The sequence below is a fragment of the Corvus moneduloides genome, chromosome Z (genome assembly GCF_009650955.1).
Source record: "Corvus moneduloides isolate bCorMon1 chromosome Z, bCorMon1.pri, whole genome shotgun sequence".
Lineage (NCBI taxonomy): Eukaryota > Metazoa > Chordata > Aves > Passeriformes > Corvidae > Corvus > Corvus moneduloides.
In genome coordinates this window covers 49,286,546-49,307,228 of record NC_045511.1, presented here as the reverse complement: position 1 = coordinate 49,307,228, position 20,683 = coordinate 49,286,546, and the positions used below count along the sequence as shown (strand labels likewise).

Genomic DNA, 20,683 nt, shown 5'->3' with positions numbered 1-20,683 from the left:
GCTTCACATCTGTGTTCTACCACAGTCCCTGGGAAGTGGTGGAGAGCTCTTCTCCAGGTCTGGCCTTTGGCAGCAGGTGCATAAGGTGCCCTGCTGCTCTTTCCTGACAAAACGTTCTGTGACAAGTCTGTAATAGATTATCCTCCGGAATTAACACAGACTGTCACTTTCCAGGAGTACACATGGATTTGTAGTAATCAAGATTTGCACCACAGAAATTTCTAGGATTAATCCCAAGGATGAGCTAATAAAGTGCTAATAAAGGGAACCAAAGCTAATAAAGAGAACCATTCGTTCCAGCCCACCTGGGAAGATGAAGTGATTTTTGATAAATCCATAAACTTTATTATATTGCTTTATAAAAATACTTTTCTTGCAAAGTAAATTTGTAGTGATTCATATATGCTGTTCTGGGCAATACTCATTTTTTTAGGATATGCAATTCTGCAAACAATGTAGTGCTCATGAAGATAGGTAATTGTACTATTCTGGGTGCTAAAAATTAACTTCAGTCAGTGGAATTTATTCTTAATATTCATAGTTGTTATATATACTTTATTATGGTAATTGTTATATTTATTTGTTAGGTTTTTGTCTGGGTTTGGGTTTGTTTGGTTTTTTTTTTAAATATATTTTCCTATAATATTAAAAGAACAGGGAAGGAGATACCATCTAACTGGTATTGCGTCCTAATGCAGACTGGTTATTTCTTAGATATTTTCGTTTTATAGATGAAATTCCTATATACCTGAAAAATTTAACTTCCATTAGACCCGATTGCTTGAAGCCCCATTTAACCCAGCCTTGAACACTCCCAGAATAGGAGAATTTTGAACAGTTATGCATTCAAGCATCAGAAAACAGAATTATTTATTAACATTTCTCATGTTGAAGCTCCGAAGGCAGAGGCTCAGCATGCCATAGAAACATGCAGAGTCCCTGGAAAGATTCAAATTTATTTGGGACAAGGCCTAAAGCAACCTGGACTAACTGTAAAGTCTGCTCTGATATGCATTGGACTCCACCTATTCCTTCCAGTTTCAGTTTTTCTCTGCTTTTTTAAATCTCAATGAGCTGGTTGGAGGTAACTAAAATCACAGACTCACAGAATCACAGAATCACCAGGTTGGAAGAGACCTCTAAGATCATCAAGTCCAACCCATGCCCTAGCACCTCAACTAAACCATGGCACTGAGTGCCACATCCAATCTTTTTTTAAACACACCCAGAGATGGTGACTCCACCACCTCCCTGGGTAGAACATTCCAGTACTTTATCATTCTTTCCATGAAAAACTTTTTCCTAATATCCAACCTTGATACCTTCCTTGATGCAGCTTGAGACTGTGTCCTCTCGTTCTGTCAGTTGCTGCCTGGTGGAAGAGACCAACCCCCTCCTGTCTACAACGTCCTTTCAGGCTAAACAATCCCAGCTCCCTCAGTCGTTCCTCATAGGGCTTGTGTTCCAAGCCCCTCACCAGCCTTGTTGCCCTCCTCTGGACCTCCTCAACGTCCTTCCTAAACTGAGGGGCCCAGAACTAGACACGGTACTCGAGGTGTGGCCTCACCAGTGCCGAGCACAAGGGAAGAATGACTTCCCTGGTCCTGCTGGCCACACTGTTCTTGATACAGGCCAGGATGCCATTGGCCTTCTTGGCCACCAGGACACACTGCTGGCTCATGTTCAGTCGGCTGTCGACCAGTACCCCCAGGTCCCTTTCTGCCTGGGCACTGTCCAGCCACACTGTCCCCAGCCTATAATGTTGCAGGGGATTATCGTGGCCAAAAGGCAGGACTCGGCACTTGGACTTATTAAACTTCATCCTATTGGACTCTGCCCGTCCATCCAACCATTCCAGGTCTCTCTGCAGAGCTCTCCTACCTTCCAAGATCGACACATGCGCCCAGCTTAGTGTCATCTGCAGATTTACTAATGAAAGACTCAATGGCCTCATCCATGTCATCAATAAAAATATTGAACAGAACTGGGCCCAGCACAGATCCCTGAGGGACACCACCAGTGACTGGCTGCCAACTGGATGCAGGACTGTTCACCAGCACTCTCTGGGCCCGGCCATCCAGCCAGTTCTTAACCCAGCAAAGAGTGCTCCTGTCCTGCCAGCTTTTCCAGGAATATACTGTGGGAGACAGCAAATGATCTCATAAAAATTGTCTTAGAAAGTTGCTGCTTACTTCAGCATCCCTCAACATGTGGAGCTTCACTAATGGACAGATATTAATAATAATGTGTAGTTTAATTGTGAAATTCTCTCCAGGAGATATGTTTGAGATTATTACTATGTATTTTCTAAACCATGTATTAAAACTGGTTTTGCTCAGAGGTTAATGTACTGTGAAAGGTAGGTTTTAATGCATGTGTATGCCATGGGCTATTTCAGACTTAGCAAGCTGGAGAAAACTATATTAGAATTCTTTCATGTATGCAGTGGTTCTGGATGGTTTGGTCTTAATTTTCTTGAGTTAGTTGAAAAGTGGCAAGAACATGAAGTGTATGTTTCTATGAGTCTGAATTGTCCTCATAAATTTGCAAACTGTGTTTCAGTCTTACTGTGTTAACACTGAGTATTGTCCGAAGTCATGTTTAGCAACATTTTTCTCCAGCTTAAGGGATATCTGCTGTAAGTATGTGAGTCTGTCCATTCAGGCTGTTCACTGAGCGCTTTCCGCAGTTGATTCAGTCTTTCCGCTGCTGCATACATTCTTAATTGTGTTGCATTGTGAACTCAATGAAAACACTGTGTTGCTGTGTCATTAGCACCATATGTCACTGTTGTTTATAGTTGGAGCTGAGAATAAAGCCATTTAGAATTTTCATTGGTTTTAGTTAATGACACTGTTAGCAGTAATATAATTTAACACTCACTCCCTTCCTAGAGTTATCGCACAATAATGCCTTTAAGCATAATCATGCCTGTCTTTCCAGCCCTGAACACAAGAATATGTCTTCTGTAGCTCCAATATTCATTGATACTGTCAGTGTACTGTCTGAAGGTGCTCTGGCCCACTGAATTAATTTAGTAGTATGCAGAGTTAGTGACTTTGAGAGACAAGTGCTATGTGGAAAATAACTTGATCAAAAAAGGATGCTTTTATCTGGGTTTCGTTTTTTGCCTAAAACATATATTTCCTTTTTTGAATTTACTGACAAAAGTTACATAGAGGATAACTTTGTCATATTAGTATAAAAGGTTGGAGCAGGATTTTGTGTCCATTACAAAAAAAAAAAAGAAGAAGAAAAAAACCCAAGCCTGAGTTTTGCCTCTGCCTCAATTGGAAACTTTCAGAACAGATAGAGTTACATTACTTTTAGTCACCTCTGAGTCCATTTTTCTCAATAGCAATGCAACATTTCTCCAAAGTGCTTCACACTTAGAATTGCTTTGCAAATATTACCACTATATTCCAGTAGCACCATCAGGCATTGCTGTCTTGAATATCACCTGTGATAAAGCAACCCATGAGGCAGTTTGTTCTTTTGAGAGATGAAAATTATTGCAATTTCTGAAATAACAGCAGATCTTGTAGAATAGTTTTTCATGAAAGTATTCCTTTACTTTGCACTCTCATTTGCCTTGCAGAGAGAGAAAATTACGACTGCATAAAATAATCCCATAGCTAGCTCATAAAATGTTCAGGCTAGATGAAAGGTTGGGAATGGTGGTGGTTAAATTACTATGGACAGCAGCTCAGGCGCTTTACATGTAGAGATGAATGCAAATAGGTGGAAATTATGTGGAATCAGAGCACTCAATTGCTTCCCAAGTCTCTTACTGCAGTCACTTGATTGACATCAAACCTAATCTAGATTGCTTCCCTAATCTGGATTCTCTCTTCAGGCATTCAGTTACCCAGAAAATTTATCCAGAGAAGCACCTGAGGAAAACATTATCCAGCCTTTTCTGTTGCTCCTGTGTAGCTGGCTAGCTATATAGTTAGTGATAATAATGATTACATATAGTTAAAATATTTATAATAGCTATAGCAGTAGTTATGATAACTAGTTAGCTAGCTAGTTACTTATTAGTCATCAGTGGATCCTGGGAAATACTACTTGCTTTCTTATATTGCTATATAACAAAAAGGCATTTACATGAAATACCAGTATTACTTGTGTCTTGCAAAATACTCAGGAAATTACCAGTTGAAGCAGTCAAGAAGAATACAAACTGTGGAGTCAATGATATGGATGACTTGGACTTGACTCCATGATGAGACTACTGTTTTTTGCTCTTTAGTTTTATGAGGTAAATTGCAGTGACTGTGTTCGGACATTGTATGTGTCTGTGTGACAGCTGGTATAACTGCTCTGTCTGTCCTTTCATTCATTTTAGATTTTGGGCACTGTGTAGGTACTGCAGGTACAGCAGGTAATGAGGGCAGATTTTGCCTCCTGGGAGTGGAGCAAAGGGTGCTGCAGAGCAAGATGTTTGGCCGTGTGGAATGAAAGTTTGTGAACAGAGAGAGATCATTTAGCATTGTTGCACTGGCAGACTTCAAGAAACAGACGCTAAAAAAAAAAGCAAAGAAAAGATTTTTTTGAGGGTTGTTGACTTGTAGGAAGCCAAATAATGCTGAGTGTAGAGGAGGCCTTGAGGTACATTCTGATCAAGGGAAGACCTCTTTCAAAATAATTTTCATTGTGATCCAGAAGACCCAAATTACCTTTTTCAAATGTTTCTGTAGTCTAGGGGCTCTACTGAAACCTAACATTAAAAATTGAAAGCCTTTTTTGTGTCTGAAGCATATTCTGCTTAAGAAGTATGCTGGCAAATCCACCTGAAAACTGAATCCCATTCCAGGTCCTGAGAAAGCAATTTTGCTTATAATGTCTCTGCTTAGTGCCCTAGGGTAGCTGTCAAAATCCTTTTGGATAGCCCAGTATTAGGATAGAAATGAGGAGGGAACAAGTCTGTTTTGGTATAAAAATTTTGTTTGTTTATAATCCTTTTTCATCAGAATCCTCCCACTGCCTATAGTGAGTAATTAACTGCAGTCATGCTGTCTCTTTCTCAATGCCTTGTGCATTATTCTCTGCAAAAGTTGCACAGTTTCAGCAAAAGCAATGGGGAAAAATCTCATACTCAGAGTAATTTGGAATCATGGTTTTCTTCTAAATAGAAGATGGGTTAAAATCCAATCACAGGAGGGAAAGAAACATTGCTTTTCTCACTACTAGAAGGATATCTTAAAAATTAAAATCAACTTTCATCTCTCAACTCTCTCCCTTTCCTCTCTCTTCTGTGTGCCTTCTCTAGATGGATTACAGAAGAAAAAAAAGGGCAAGCACTTCAAGTGGATTTGATCTGGTCAGTTTTTGCTATGAAAATCTATGTTCACAGAGAAATTATGAACAAGAATGTTTGTTTCTGAATCCCAGCCAACTGTGAATTTCAGCAAGGCAAAGTGACTCAGCCCTGCAAATGTCTTTTGCCTATTTACAAAACCCAAAACATGTTAGGTTGTAAACTGCAGCTTTTATTGAGTAAAAGCATCTCTAGTATTCAGTAGTCACTAAAACCAGACTTTTCAAGATAGTAAGTTACAATTTTGTATTTGTGGGGTTTTTTTCTGGGCAGCTGTGTTATCAGGTTTACTTATGGCATGTTACATAGGACTAGGTGAACTTGAAATGATCCTTCTGAGGTAAATTAGTGGGTTTGCACCACATCACTACCTGAAATCCTAAGAACTTTTGGCAAACTTCAGATGTGTTTAGGAACAAAACCAAAATTAATTATTTCCGTTTTCATTTTGCCATGTTTCACTCTGACAGGGAAATGTTTCTTGCTGTTCAGTATTACTGGAAGTGATTTCTTGAATATTTGTAATAGTCTAGTTGAAATTGCTTTGCATGGAATATACAGAATAAAGATCATACTTTCAGTTGGCTGATGATACCTACCTATAAAAGCAAAGTAAAAATCATGATAAATATGATATTTTCTTTCCATATATTATCTTGTGTCTTAGGAATTTTAGTTTAGTATGTGTAACAGTGTTTCTTAAGAAATATTCACCCAAGAGAACTCTTGTTCTGCATATGAACTTCATATTCTATGAAAATTGTTTTGCTTGGTTTACACCTTTATTTTTATATGTACAGTCAGATTAAATTCTGTCCTAGAGACTTATGATGCAAATCAAAATACAGTTTGGCCCAAGCAGGCTTTTTCTTCATCTTCCGTTATATTTTAGTTTCCCAACAGTTACCATTTCCCCCACTCCACAAAATGTAGCTTTGTTGTGTGCTTTTCATTGCTGTGCGAGCTTTTCACTTTGCTGTGGAGGGCATTCTGTTTGTTCCTTAATAGTGATATTACAAGCTACAATTCTAATAGCATTAACAGTAATAGTTCTAGTGTGGTCACCTCATTTGTCTTTTATTCTTTGCTGTCCTGGCTCAGTGGAACTGAATGCTGAGTTTTGGGGAAGATGGTGCTCAGAGAAGCATCACTTCCTTCAGCTGATGTCATAGCCAAATGAGGGTATATAATCTTGACAAATTCGGTCTATTCCCAGAAGGTCCTCCAAGAAGATGGGATAAATGGGTACTGCTGGGGCTGGTTCTGCAGCTCATATCTCTGGTGAGTGCTCTTAAAGTCTAAAGGGTATCTGAGATTTCTCTCCGCAGGCTGTGTTGGCGAGTTCAACAGAGAATTTTTCTATGAAATACTTTGTATTAGAAATCACCATGAAAATACTGTGCAACATCTTTCATAGCTGTGGCATTCAACTCTGTGGGGCCCAGAAACCTCTCAGACTGTACTCACATCCTGAACAAGAAGCTTATCTTGTAGTTTCCTTCAGAATAAGCTGTAGGATATATTTTTTGCCTTTACGCGATATGTGGGTTTGTTGGAGAAACAGTGAATGGTTGTTCACACGTAAATGATTTAACATTTTTCTCATTGCAGGATCCCCAGTAGGGACGGGAATAGCACACAGGTTTTCCTTCCCTTGGAACCAGATGGCTCAGGTAGAAAACAGTATTACCAGTGGTTTGGAGTGTTAATGATGATGAATTTAAGAGCAAGTCTGGTCACAGGAGGAAATGAATTCTAGAAAAGAAATGAACTTCAGATAGTCCACTTCTGAGTTCTTATGGAAAAGTCTGTTAGAGGAAAAACTTCTAGAATTTCAGTTACTGAGAAAATAGTTTAAAATGAAGTATTCATTTTCAGCTGAGAGCTAGTTAAAAGTGACATGTTATCTGCCACCAGTGTGTCTCTAATGAAGACAGAAATGTGTGGTTTGTAGCCCAGAACATCTTTCAGAGTCATGGTCTATTATGTCACCAGCTGTATAAAATACAGGCATTTGGGATAAGTACAAACCAATTTCAGCCCAGTGGTTATGATCAAAACTGGATAATAAGGCTTAAATAAATAAATTATCTGTTAAGAAAATTCCTGTTATGAAAATGTGAATGATTAAGGTCAAACATGAAGACAAAGGTTTTTTTTTTTGCAGTCTCTGTACTGATGGTCACAAATGATAATATTTAAAGATGACTACAAACATGTTAGTATGCTCATGTATTCTTTCTGGTAGTACGAATCTTGTGTGATCTACAAATTCTTATCTTCAGATATGTTGGTTGCATTTCAGCTTGTTGAAATTTGTATTTTACAGGAATCTCATCAGTAAAAAGCATGATGTCTAGACAGAAATATGGTTACCAGAAAGTTTAAGGTGGCTAATGGCTTTTGTTCACACTCAATCCAGGTAGATGACTTAAGCAAACATAATAATTTTACTAATTGCTTTGAAGAGTCTTACATTATCTTCATATCACCTTTAAAATGTATCAATGCAATGATTAGCTGTGCATTCAAAAGGTTTTATTGAAATTAAGTAGGGATGAAGAAAAATATACCCCTTAATAGTACTCTGAAATGTTACTATTAATCTCTGTAGGCTAGATGAAGCTGTAGAAAGTAAGTTTAAAACATTGAAATTTTAAGTAGTGTGAGCATTTCCTACCTAATCTAACTGGGTTAGATACTCACACTTTTCAATCCTTTGGAGTTATTTGCATTTAGATATCCTATAAATAAATTATTAAATAAGTTATTTAGAAAGTTCTGGCCCGCTATGTGATTTCTACAGTGGGTATGAAATGGGACAGCTTTATGAGTTTGAAATACACCCTAAAGTAGTTAATGATGTAGAGACATTAAAATCTCATCTTAGTTTTTATGTTCAACCTAGGATTCCTTGCTAAAACCTTCTTAAAATTAATGAATAACTCCCCTGTGCATTAGGATTTGAGTAACACTGTTTTATGTATTTTCTGTAATAATTAATGCTGTGAGATCTGACACCAGGGCCAAATTGCATTGTTACTGCTAATTAACCTTGTATTTTAGAAAAGAAACAGGGAAAAAAACCCAGTGAGACTTGGAAATACTATTTCAATGTATTTTTATAGGTATGTTGGTTTTAAGTGTGAAATGCATATATAAATTCCATATTCTATAGGAATGGTACTTGGACATAGCAATATCTCTTGTTCTTTTCATTATTTAAATTGAAGCAGGGCATGTAATTTATCAAAGAGGAAAACAAACTATTTTTAACTGTTTTAACTAATTTTCTTCCACAAATCTATTTTTCCTTTGAGATAGAACTGAGCCATGAAAAACACTGTAAATTCATTGTATTGTAATGCTTGTGCTGTACAAAACAATAGTGTTTTCAGCATAGTGTTTTCTAATAGATCTTACATGCTTAAATAAAACATGTTTCTCAGTGAAAATCAGCTGCTGACCCCACATAGGATCAGCATTGGCTGAGGAATTCCTCAGGAGCCGCAGGAAGAAGCTAGATGATAGTCTCAATGACTTTTCCAAAGATCCATGAGAACTCATAACGAAGAGGAAACTATGACAGAAAATAGAGGTGAATTTTGGGCTGTGTAATGATGACTGTTTTAATTTTTTAAGTCATTAGTGATGTAAACTTGTAGGAAGAAGGTGCATGCATGTGATAGGCAGGGAGCGTGCCCTCCTCACTGGAGCTTTGTGAGAACAATCAATGGGCATTGAAGAGTGCAAGAGCAAAGGGCTGGGCAGCCATGCAGAAAGCACCGTTTGTATGGTTGACAAATTGAAGAAAGGACCACTAGACTTGGATGTCTAGCAAAATAAAAAGAAAAATTTCCATTTGTTGGGAGAAATTCAGTATACTTTCAACATTACCTAAATTTACATAAGTTTGCATGACTGGAACAGTCCATTCTGAGGTTATCGCCTCCTTCATGTGTGACAAGTTCATATGTATGATATGTCAATGAAGAGAAAAATACCTAAGTTTAGACTAAGAATTAGAATGTTAGGATCATAAATGCCTGTGGAAGTATTAAGGTCCAGAGAGACAGATAGGCCCATTTGTACATGAATGTTTTATAACAGTGTCACCCTTTAGGAAAAGGTCAGAAATACTGGAGTGTCTTCTAGTCACTCAAAGCAGTCATGTAACAGTAGCAGTAAGGGTCAATGTGTTGAGAAGTTTTCAAGGCTATGAGTGTACATTTCCACAGAGAGGACATTTGCATTTTTTCAAGAAGCAAGTTCCACCTGTATTAGACAATGCCTTGATAGTAGTATTCCAGTAAATACCAGAAGAAATAAAATGACTGCTAATAAAACTGCTACTCACTGTCAAGTCTGTGAATTTTTAGGATGGTGATTTTCCCAAGTAAAAGCATGTATCATACTGAATTCATGCACCTTGGTTGTGAGCCTGCCCTCACAGTAGAGACTTGCCAGGCAGGTGGCATACAAGAGGATGTTAGGGCAGGAGCACCATGCCCAGCCAGCTGTTGTGTCTGCACCCAGTGGTGGTGGTGGTGCAGACACAGTCTGGGGGGCTGCAAAGAGGCAGTACCAGTCATCCCTATCTCTGCCGTGAGGCTATGTCTGCAGCTCTTGTAGATTAGTTTCTTGCTGTTGCAGATCTCTCACCTGTGGTCCAGGCTGTACTGTCAGCCCAGGTGTAGGGCTTATGTAGGTGGGGAGGTGTTCACCTATTCTTAGGCATCACCACAGTGAAGAGAGTGGAACAACCCAAAGAGAGGTGCAGTGTCCTTTCATGTAGTTGCTGTGTTATGGGCTGATTTGAAAGGTGGAAATCAATCTGCACTATATCACATGGAGCATAAATGATTCAGCATGATACAGTTAATACAAATTTTACTTCCATATCTTCCATCAAAACCCATCAATTTATCACTGATAAGGTATGACAGAAGGAATGAAATAAAAAAATCAATTGTAAAAGCATTAAGCAATGATTACTTCAGATGATTTTTAAAATTAGTTTTTAAGTACCCATGCATTTTTTTAAGTACTGAAAGGTATCCAATATTTTTATGAATAAGTGTAATTTCTGAATATAAGCCAGATTTTAAATTTGCTAAGAATATGTCACCTTAGGGGACTTTTAAACATAGTTTTTGTAATTGCTGTAAAATTATATAAGAAATTTAAATTTTTTTAACCATCATTAGCATGCAAATTGTTATAGGAATCAACAACAGGAATTACATTTTACTGAACACAGAAAAACATAAATAACCGCCTTGGATTTTCCTTCTAATTCCGTCTCAGTTAACAGGCCCTTGTTTCAAAATTCTATTAAACAAAGAGGTTTTGTCTGTTTAATGTTGTGGCTTTCTGAGAGAACTTTCTGGTACTGTCTTGATCAAGATCAAGAGCATAATGATCCTTCTGAAAAAGCTTTATGTTACTTTTTTTCTGATTGCCTATTTTTTAAAGGGGAAAATAATTATCTGAGATAATATCATCCAACTTAGTTTTTGTACTGCTACTATTGGACTGCTGCAATAAAAATAAAATTATTACCAATTGCTTCTGTACACATATTTATAAAATAATTACTATCTGAACAGCAGAAGACTTATATTTGAATTAAAACTTCTAAAGCACAATATTCATTTTAGCTGCTTCTGATGCATCCTTATCAGTTAGTAGAGTGCTGAGCTAACTCTTAAACAGTTTGCAGTTTTTGAACTTTCTTATTTATGGGAGCTATTTTTGGGGTAAAGGAAGGAGAATAATACATGGAAAGAATTATTCACCTCTAATCTCTGCTGTAGAAAATCCTTGCATACCATATAATTCCCTTTTTTGACTAGTGTATAATTTGACTTCAGCCCACAGGCAAGATAGAAGGTTCAGGTTTTTGGTTGCTATCTGTAGCTCTACAGCAATATTTCTCTTGAAATTAGAAACATGAGAAATATAGTTAACACAGTACTGGTCTTAGAGTCCAAAGAAAAAGAGGTCAAAAAGTCAGAAAGAAAAAGAAAAAGTGTCAGTTCTACTTTTCCAATATTTTCACCGTCTGAGATGGCATTGTTCTATGTAATGTAAGCCAGCAGGGCCAAAGGGTTTCTTTGTATCCATCCTTTTAGTTATAACTCTAAGGAAAGCCAGTGAATTTTGACTCACAGTGGAAGTAAACATGGACTGTGCATTTGTATGGCCAGAATGAAAAACTGAAATCTGTCATTCCTTTCAGCATTTAGATACTCTATCTGACACAAATCCAACTGTTTTTCATTCACTCATAAATAAGGCATGGGACAGATGTGCTAGGTTTACAAATTGCTGGAGAAGGAGGTGGTTGTTAAGACTGCCTTTCTTTTGCCCTCTGTTGCTAGTGATAAGAGAAATCCAAATTGACTTGCTTCCTCTGCCTGAGGCATTTTGAACTCACAGCTTCCCTCTGTCTGAAGCATGCTCTGTGTTTCTGTATGTAGTGGTATGGCTTCAGCTGCTCATGGCTTCTTTGGGATTTTGGTAAAGAAAGGTGCTGCAAAAGAAGAGAGAGAACTGAGATGATGGTTGGATTTTGGAAAAGCAATGTAAGTATCATGCTGAAAGGACAGAGTATCCTATTTTTCATCTACTGTATCCTATGCCTGAAGGATGGAGTGAATTTCTCTTTTGCAACCTCCACAAACACACTGTCTTCAGTGTTTCCAGCAGTTACGTATGCACTGCCAAGGGCACTCATTCAGGGCATCCCCTCTAAAGCCTCCCCATTACCCACAGTTTCCCCATCAGGTCTCCTTCAGACCCTGAGCTGCTGCTTCTGCAAATGTGGTCACCAACCAGGTCATGCCTTGTGCCAGCTTTCCTGCTTTCTCAACAACCATAAGCAACTAGCAAAAACCTCACTATGTTCTGTCTTCATGTCCTTCCTGCTCAGGTCCCACACCAGAAGCTGACTTCTCACAAGCTACAAAGGAGGTGAAGTCTTCTGACTTTTTAACTTCTCTCCCCCATATTCTCTTGTGGATGAGTGGAGTTACCTGACACTCATTGCAGCAACAAAGGCAGCTGAGTGTCTTTTCAACCATTCTCTCCTGGAGTAAGTTTAGACATCCCCTAAAATAGTCTAAAGTTTGGTTCTCAAAGTAAAATAACTTCACAGTTACCCTGAGACTTTTAATAGAAGATTTCAGAAGGATATATCTAGCAATTTACTGTTCAACACACACTCTGTGTTGGTGGGAGGAGTGGTAAGACTTCACTCAAAATGGAGTCTGGTGGTGTTGTGGAAAAAGGCTTTTCAGAAGTGAGCTGTCAGCTTGTCATTTGTCCATTATATATTTTGCAGTTTTGATATGGTACATGAAGATTTTGTTACATCATCACTGAGCTTTCAGCTGACTTCTGAATTACTGTTGTGATAAGTGCTCACATGCTAAGATCTTCTTATGTTTCTTCCTGGTTTTGTGTTTCCTTGTTTTCTTATTGAAAAATCACTATGGCACAGGTAAAACAGTTTACAAAAGTAAATTTAGCGTCTTTAGTTTCAGTGATGCTTACAAATTAATGCCTTTTTTTTTAATCTAAGGAATGTATTTAAAAGTTCAGGATTTCTTTGCAAGCAGTAACTATATCATTCCAGTTATTGATACAGATGATTCAGGTTATTATCCATATTTGTGGCTAAAAAATACAAGGATTGGACATAAAAGCAACCGTTCCAGTTTTCTTCACTTAAAAGATACTTTATTGCTCTTACTTAGATGCTCTTTTAGACATTAATCATTAAGAGTTGCTTAGATAACTTTAGAAAGGGGAAGTGATAGTGAGGAATAATATATTTTTCAGTATTAATTGCAGAAGAAAGTTTAATCAGGCCAAAGCTACACGTTCTCTTCTTGAGCTTGCAGGAGAAACACCAAGCCATTTTATTTTCCATTACTATTTTATTCAGGTAAGAATTTCTAGTAAATACTTCCCCTCTCCATTGTGCTGTCCAAAACACAGTTCTTTGCGCACGCACACACGCACACACACAAACACACAAAAACTAACAAAAAATCCGAAAAACCAAACCCACAACCAAAACAAAACAGAGTGCATTATGACTGGAACAGTGGGGATTGTCCAAATTATGGATTCAGCAGTCCTTCCTTCCTCTTTTGCTCCTGTCACGTGATGTGTAACACATATAACAGTGTTATATCACACCTACATAACGGAGTTCTGGAAGCTCATTTCTAGGATTACTCAAAATAAATTAAAAGGCATAATTCTGAATGCCTAAGAAGAACATAAATAGTGATATTTCTGATGAACTGCTATTTCTGCCTTTTTGATGTCTGTTGCATATGTTTTGTTGTGTTTGAAATGGTGGGTAAGAAAGCTAATCAGTACATTTTAAGAGAGATGCACAGGACCATCTCTTGTTTTATATACAGGTATTTGCAAGAGCTGTTGAAACAGAAGTTGACCCCTTAAAGGGAAAGTTTGCATTGAATCATTGTGTATTTGCAAAAGTTATAAAGTCCTGGATTTATTTTTCTAATCCTGAAAGCACATATGTTCTAGTAGAGTAATCAAAAATTAGAGCTTTTTCCAAGGTTAACGTTCCAGGAAAATATATAGGCTTTCTATAAGGAGACTTTCAAATATCTTCAATGTAAATGTCATGCCAGGTTGATTTCTTTCATTGTTGCTGAAAGTACGATGCATACAAAGACACCAAATAATTTCCTGATCTTTTTTCACCTTCCAATCTGAAAATATATTCAGTCTCTGTTGTATTTTCTATTCAGTTTCTTCCTGACACGATGATTTCCTTGGGAGCTCGAGAAAGTAACTTGTTAAGTCTTGGTAAATCAATGTGTAGAAGCTTAGTTTTTTCCTTTCACAGTGCAGAAAGGCTCAAGCAGTTGACGGAACCCTTTCTATTCTGCCTTGTGCTGGAAAGGGGCTGTGTTTGGTGGGTGGGAAGTCTTCCAATAGGCTGTTGAAGCATGAGGACTGGTAGTAAACTCTATCCATTGGCCTCAGGGCCTCAACTGCATTTATAGATTTCTGCCCAAGATTCAGCTGTGATCTGCTCAATAATTTCTAGTAGCTAAAAATTCCTAACAACAAAGACAGAAGGTCCCAGTGTCCAGCAATATCACAGAAACCCCTTTTAAAGAAAAGAACTGAATTTGAGTATTTTGACTAACCAGAATAATAATGAGTAGTAATAATAATGAATCATTGCGAGCCTTTAGTCACATTGGCATGTTTAGGGAGAACAGGAAAATGTAATTTCAGTAATCTCCATATATCTACTGTCAGTGAAATTAATACTTTTCCTTCTGTGGCAAAATATTTGTTCCAAATGATAAAGGAAAAAGTAAACCCTGTAAAGCACATGGTAATGAACTGTGAGTGGTTAGCTAGAATCACAAATTATTTCATCCCTCAACAGGAAAACTGCAGAAAAACTGCATCAAAGAATTTATGGACTTTTTCTGATGTTTTTTAAGTCCTTTTGGCTCACAAAGTAGCCCTAATCCTACAAGGCTGCTGGATCATTTGAGTAATTTGAAACAAATGAAAGATCGGTAAATGTAAAAAAAAAAGGGCAGAAATATTGATAGTTACATTGTCTCGTACATGTCTCTTTTCACCCATATAGTTATTTTTTTAAAAAAGTAAGGAGATGGAGGGCTGCCAGCTCACTTATCCTCTATCCTTCCTAGCTCCACGCTATGAATGAGAAAAGGTTACACCTGTCAGCTGGAAGATGTACTCTGGGGAGAATGATTTTCAAACCATTCACAGGTCACTTTAAGTCATGTAATTATACAAAAACCTCTAAAATCTAAAAATTGAAATGTAAAAGTTTTTAAATAATAGCAGATGCAAGTCCTTTAAAGCACTTAACTATTCTGTGTGAACTTTCAGTTGTAATGATTCTAATGTCCCTTTCATTGACTGATAAAAGGTTTTTTCCTTTGTCATGTGGATTATGCTGTATACCAAAGTAATTTATTTTATTCATTGAGTCTAGGTTCACAGAGATTCGAATTATCATTCTGTTTTCTGTTACATAGTCAGCTCCAGGAACTGACTGTTTTAAAAGTAAGCTACAGGAAATCTGAATTTTTACAGAAAAAATACATGGGGTATGGGATGCTGGTGTCTTCTCTCGCATGTCAGACCTTCCGTCTTTTTTACTTTCTGCCAAGAGCTGGAAGGCAATGATGGCAAGGTCCTCAGATTAATTAAAGAGGTAATAGGTGCGGAACTGATAAAACACTCCCCAGCACTAGATACTGGATGTGACATACTTTGGTAGTAATTGCAAATGCAAACCTGTTTCGTCCTTGATGGTTTTGTTTCAATGTTTGCTTCCTCTGATATTGCACATGTTAAACTAGATAGACAGACTTTGTAACCAACTCCCCAAGTGTGTTACCAGCTATATTTCACTAATCATTCAAATTAAAATGATGCATACATTACGGACTTAGCTGTCTTTTGCATTGTTTTCTTTTACTGATCTTTTTTATACCTCTAGTTGACACAGATATGCATCCAGACTAATTAAGGAAATCTGCTTTGACTCAGCATGAAAAGGAGGGCAAAAATAAGGGCAGAAAGATGAAAATAGTATCCCATATTAGATAGCTCTTATGTAAAATAAATGCAGTGAGAATGAATTGGTGTGTTCCGTGGACCATAGGAGATTCCCTTGGAGCATCTCAGATACCCAGCCTTAATTTGGGAAAGCAGCAGTATGCCGCAGGTTTAGGTAGACATTCATCTGCATCCCTGCATACTCAGGGAAGGACAGTGAATAAACAAGTTCTTGTTCACCACTAGCAATGTAGGGTTTATTCATTTCACAAGTGTGGCCAAACCTCAACAAGCATCAAAACTCTTTATTTTTTGTTTTGTAGTGTTTTGACTTGTACGTTCAATATTTCAGAGTATTTACTTCTGAAAATAAGCAGAAATTTATAGAACTTGAAAAGGACAGAGTGAAATAAAATGCTAACTTGTAACATGTTGATTAAAATTATTGCTTGGATCTCAAAAAAAAAAAAAAACTGCAACCGAATCAGAAATGCAGGCAAATTTTCTTTTATAGAGTGAAGTGCCTCATATGCAAGACTGGCTTTATGGTTTGATTATTGTCTACTGAGCACATGGTACAAATTATTTCAGTAACCCCCTCATAAAGTAAAGCTCAAGTACTTTTCATATTAAATGAACTTATAGCTAAACAATTGATATCTCCTGTTGAAGAGCCACCCCCAGACATTAAAGTGTTTGTCAGTTCACATTAATTTCCATATTATCATTAGGATATATCTTCTAGGGATGAAACTAAGCTGCAGTGTGACTGCTTCTGTAGAGAGAGACCCACTCAGTCTAATTCTCACATGGGTCACTGCTGTTGGTACAACTGTAGTGGCCACTTGAGCCGTGGCTGTGGATGTGGCCTTGCAAACTAACTGCTTGCAGTCTCCTGGATATTGCCCAAGATCTGTCCTGCATCTAGCCCAAAGGAGTGGAAGAAAGAGAGAATTAATATATCTATATGTACATTCTATGTATACAAATACAAAAGACACATAAATAATGCATAAATATACATCTAAATGTTTATATTTACATATCTGCATATATATTCTATTACAACAATTTATAAGCAAGCATTTATGTGTATTTAGACTTGCTTTTTAAGCAAGTCTACATCAGAAGCCTGCAAGTCTGTCTGCAAATGAATATTGGGACAAGCTATAGCTTCTTACTTTGAAATGAAATGCATAGATCAAATTTTATACTCTAGTACAAAGAGAAAGCTGATTTCATCTTCTTGATAATTTCTTTCTTTTTCTCTTCATGTTAGTTAAGTACAAGATGATTTTTTGAGAAAATAATTTTTGGGGAGTTGGTAAACCTATCCGAGAGACAAAATGAATCAAAAGCACCCTCCCAGAAATATTTGTGAGTACTTTTCTCATGAAAGATGTAACGTAAGATATCAAAAAAATCATGAGAAAGTAAATAAGCTTCCCAGGACTGTATTCACACTTGACATAACCAATTCTACCTTAAAAATATGTGTTACGTTATCACCAAAACAGATTTCCGACACCTAAGGGACCAAAAAGGCAAATCAAAAGAATGTCCAGAAAAATGACCTGGTCAAAATGTTTCTAAAATTTGAAAGTGGTAAACAGAAAGGTATTGTCACTGCCAAAAGTATATCTGAGGAATTTTAAAAATGCTAGTTTATATATGCTTTCTGTGCCTCCTATACCTACTACTCAAAATTCATGTGTGCTTCTTTTAAGAGGTGTGGTTCTTCTGATCAGTGAACAAAACTGCCAGGTGTTCCCAGGATACATCACTAGGACTTTTTCCAGTGCCATTCTTTTCCCTCTTAGCATTTTTTTAGTTGGAGTTTCGACATTTTTTGCATTCATCATGGCAACCCCTACTGTAAGCTATTGACTCCTATGATGTCAAGATACCTGGTACCTGTCACCTGGTGACTTTGGTTGCTTAGATATCAGCTATATTGGAAACTAGTGGAATCAAACAAAAAAACCCCAAAAAATGAAAGGGTTGATTGCATGTTGTAGGTCCTACAAATTACTTCTCTCAAATCTGAATTGTCTGGGACCTGATTGGGACAAGCACCACATTAATTTGGCCAGTAGTTCATAAGTAATAAACAGGAGGTTTTATGAGTTTTATATATTGATAAGCACATTGCATCTGACATTGACTGCGTGCGTCTCGCTATAAAAAATCACAGTAGCTCTCAGAGCCTATGTTCTGGTGATCTTAATTTTGTTGTGCCAGCAGACAAAGATAGTAAGCATCTACAAATAGAATACTTAAGCAGTTTGAGTTCAGTTGGATAACTGTATTTAGTAAACATTTTTATCATATACTGTCTGACATAATTTACGGGTTCCTATTCAGGGTTATCTTTGTAGAACTATGTATGAGGAAAGCTCTGGAGATAGCAAAACTAGCACGACAAAGAACTTTATTATCTCATTGAGGAAGTGTTGCTAGGAGAGGCTAGTGAGATCACAAGAAAACCATTGTAGAAGTTAATACATTCTGTCAATGCATAAATGTATTGTAGTGTGTAAAGAAGAAAAGGAAAATGTGTACATTTAATTTGTAATGTGTAAATATTTTCATTTTCCATGCTATTTTCAATCTCTTCCAAAGCTTTGAAAGATAAACTTCCCATAAGCAACTAGGATTTCTTGTTTGCTCCCTGGAAAATAAATTATTTGTGGATTGAAACAGTGGGATGGGCAATCACATGTAAATAAGTTTTCTGAAGCTTCTGAGGAAAAAAGTAGGAATAATTACAAAGAAGTGTGGTGGTGGATTTGTTAACATCCTGTGTTGTTTAGATTTAAGTGTTTTAGTTTTTACAGAAAAAGATGTCTCAACAGGTATCATGGTAGGGATTTCTTGGACAATAGAAACCAACAAAAATCCCCAAAACTTTAGAGAAGCATTTCCTTTACTTTTAGTAATTCTTCTGTTGAGGGAATTAGTATAGTAATTATTCTTATCCAAAAGAGCAAAAGGTTTAAGATAATATAAATAAAATAGTCTATGTCTGGATCTTAACATTTCTGTATCTTTCAGGAATAAGTAAATAATTTATATAACAGACAGCTTAACAGATGCCATTAGTATTTAAATAATATCTAGAAGATATCTGCACTGTGTTTAGGAAGACTTATTACTATATGATTTTTTGTAATTTTTTTTTTCTGTAAGAATTTTGTTGTACTCCTAAATATGTGAGTACAACTAATGTCTTGGAATGTGCTTTGACTTGCAGTGTACTTAAGGCAGGTAATGTCCAAATTATATTGTCTGGGCTAAAATAGCCCAAATAATGAAGGTTTTATTTAGGCTAGTCTTTCAGGTGCTTTTACCAGACTCTTAAAATGATGTGTAAATTACATGGCTTACTATAAATCCTGTAAATCTCCCTTACTCAGCTGATCATGAAGTGCATTTCCTAGTTGTTTTCTCCTTTTTTCTTGATAAAGGGCACTAGGCCCAGCATAGAAAGCCACACTAAAAGTATTCCTTTCTGTGACCATTGGCATCATCACTGCACATACCAGTTCAAAGTCGATGCTGTCTTCGCTATAATTTTCTTGGTGTCTTCCAGTCATGCCACTCTTTATTTAAAGACCAATAAATGCAGTGGTTTCTCTGTATCTGAGAATGGGGGTAGCCATTTCATAGGTCTGAGGCTGAAAGGATGCTTCCCTCACTAGCCTTTTCCCTTAACATTTTCCACCCACAGGGTTCTGCATAGCAATTTGTCCAGAGACAGTATGGTCATGGGCCATGATGAGAAGGAGGATGTTGTTGTAGATGGGATAGATTCACTCTCAGTTTTTAAGAAGACTGTGACAAACAGAACCAAGCAGAAGGACATAGATGGTTTTCAGGTAATACATGCAGAGAAGTAAAATTGTTTTTTATTACAGAAGAGTAGTTATCTGGTTGTGAATGGGGAGAACAGCGGCATTGATTCTTCGGCTTTTGGGACTTAGTACTGGTGCTGTAGAAGGAAGAGAATGTCATGGTGATGCTGCCAAAGTACTGAAAAGGAGAAGGGATGTGAGTGAACAAAATGGTCTCCTGCAAATTGTCTGAGCTCTAGCTCTGTAATAATGACTAATAAGGTCAGGGGTTGTTTACTATGAGGTTATTGGCAAGGTATGGTGTAACGCAGTGATTTTATAATGATGAATTAAATATAGAGATATGAATAGACAGCCTTGCTATCAAAAATAGTACAGACCATAGGATTAAAAACTAGACAGTTCAGGATAGGAATCTGTAATTAGTAGGTGTTGGGGTCCCTCCCCTGCCGTGTAGCCCTGGGAGAGGGGCCCTGAGGGCACAGGCACGGGGCTTCCCTGCCCCTGCTCAGCCTCGTTCCCATGGGTTGGTTTGTGTTCCCTGCGCGGCCAGAAGGACCCTTGGTCCCGTGACTGGAACAGTTCCTCGGCAGAGCTCCGGCCATGCGGCTGGAGAAATAAACATCTCTGAAACATCTAGCAAGAATCTGTCTGTCCATATATATTTCCTTTCCACGGGACTCCTGGTTTGGTATATGCGTGTTGCAGGATCCCCACTGCAACAAATGGTGGAGAATTGTGAGCAGAACGATCCCCGATCCCTAAGCGACTGATTTGTGTGAGTAAACCCTGGAAACTTTGGATTCCTCTTCTTGGTTTTGCTTTGCTATTCCGTATCTAAACTATGGAGGAACAGTGGGAAGACTCTTGGCTCTCCGAGCCGCATATGGACATTTATCTTAAA

The 20,683-nt window shown here is 37.5% G+C and overlaps 1 protein-coding gene across 5 annotated transcripts in view; it reads left to right on the top strand.

Moving 5' to 3' along the window:
• The window catches only part of PRR16 (proline rich 16), a 157,005-nt gene that overhangs the window by 126,668 nt on the left and 9,654 nt on the right, over positions 1 to 20,683 (top strand). For 2 of the 5 annotated variants that reach the window (XR_004237536.1, XR_004237539.1), the window contains exon 3: positions 5,276 to 20,208. The exons of 2 other annotated variants lie outside the window; for them this stretch is intronic. The gene's annotated coding sequence lies outside the window, so the exon portion shown is untranslated. The remainder of the gene's footprint in view (positions 1 to 5,275; positions 20,209 to 20,683) is intronic. One more of the 5 variants, XR_004237538.1, reaches the window with a different exon arrangement.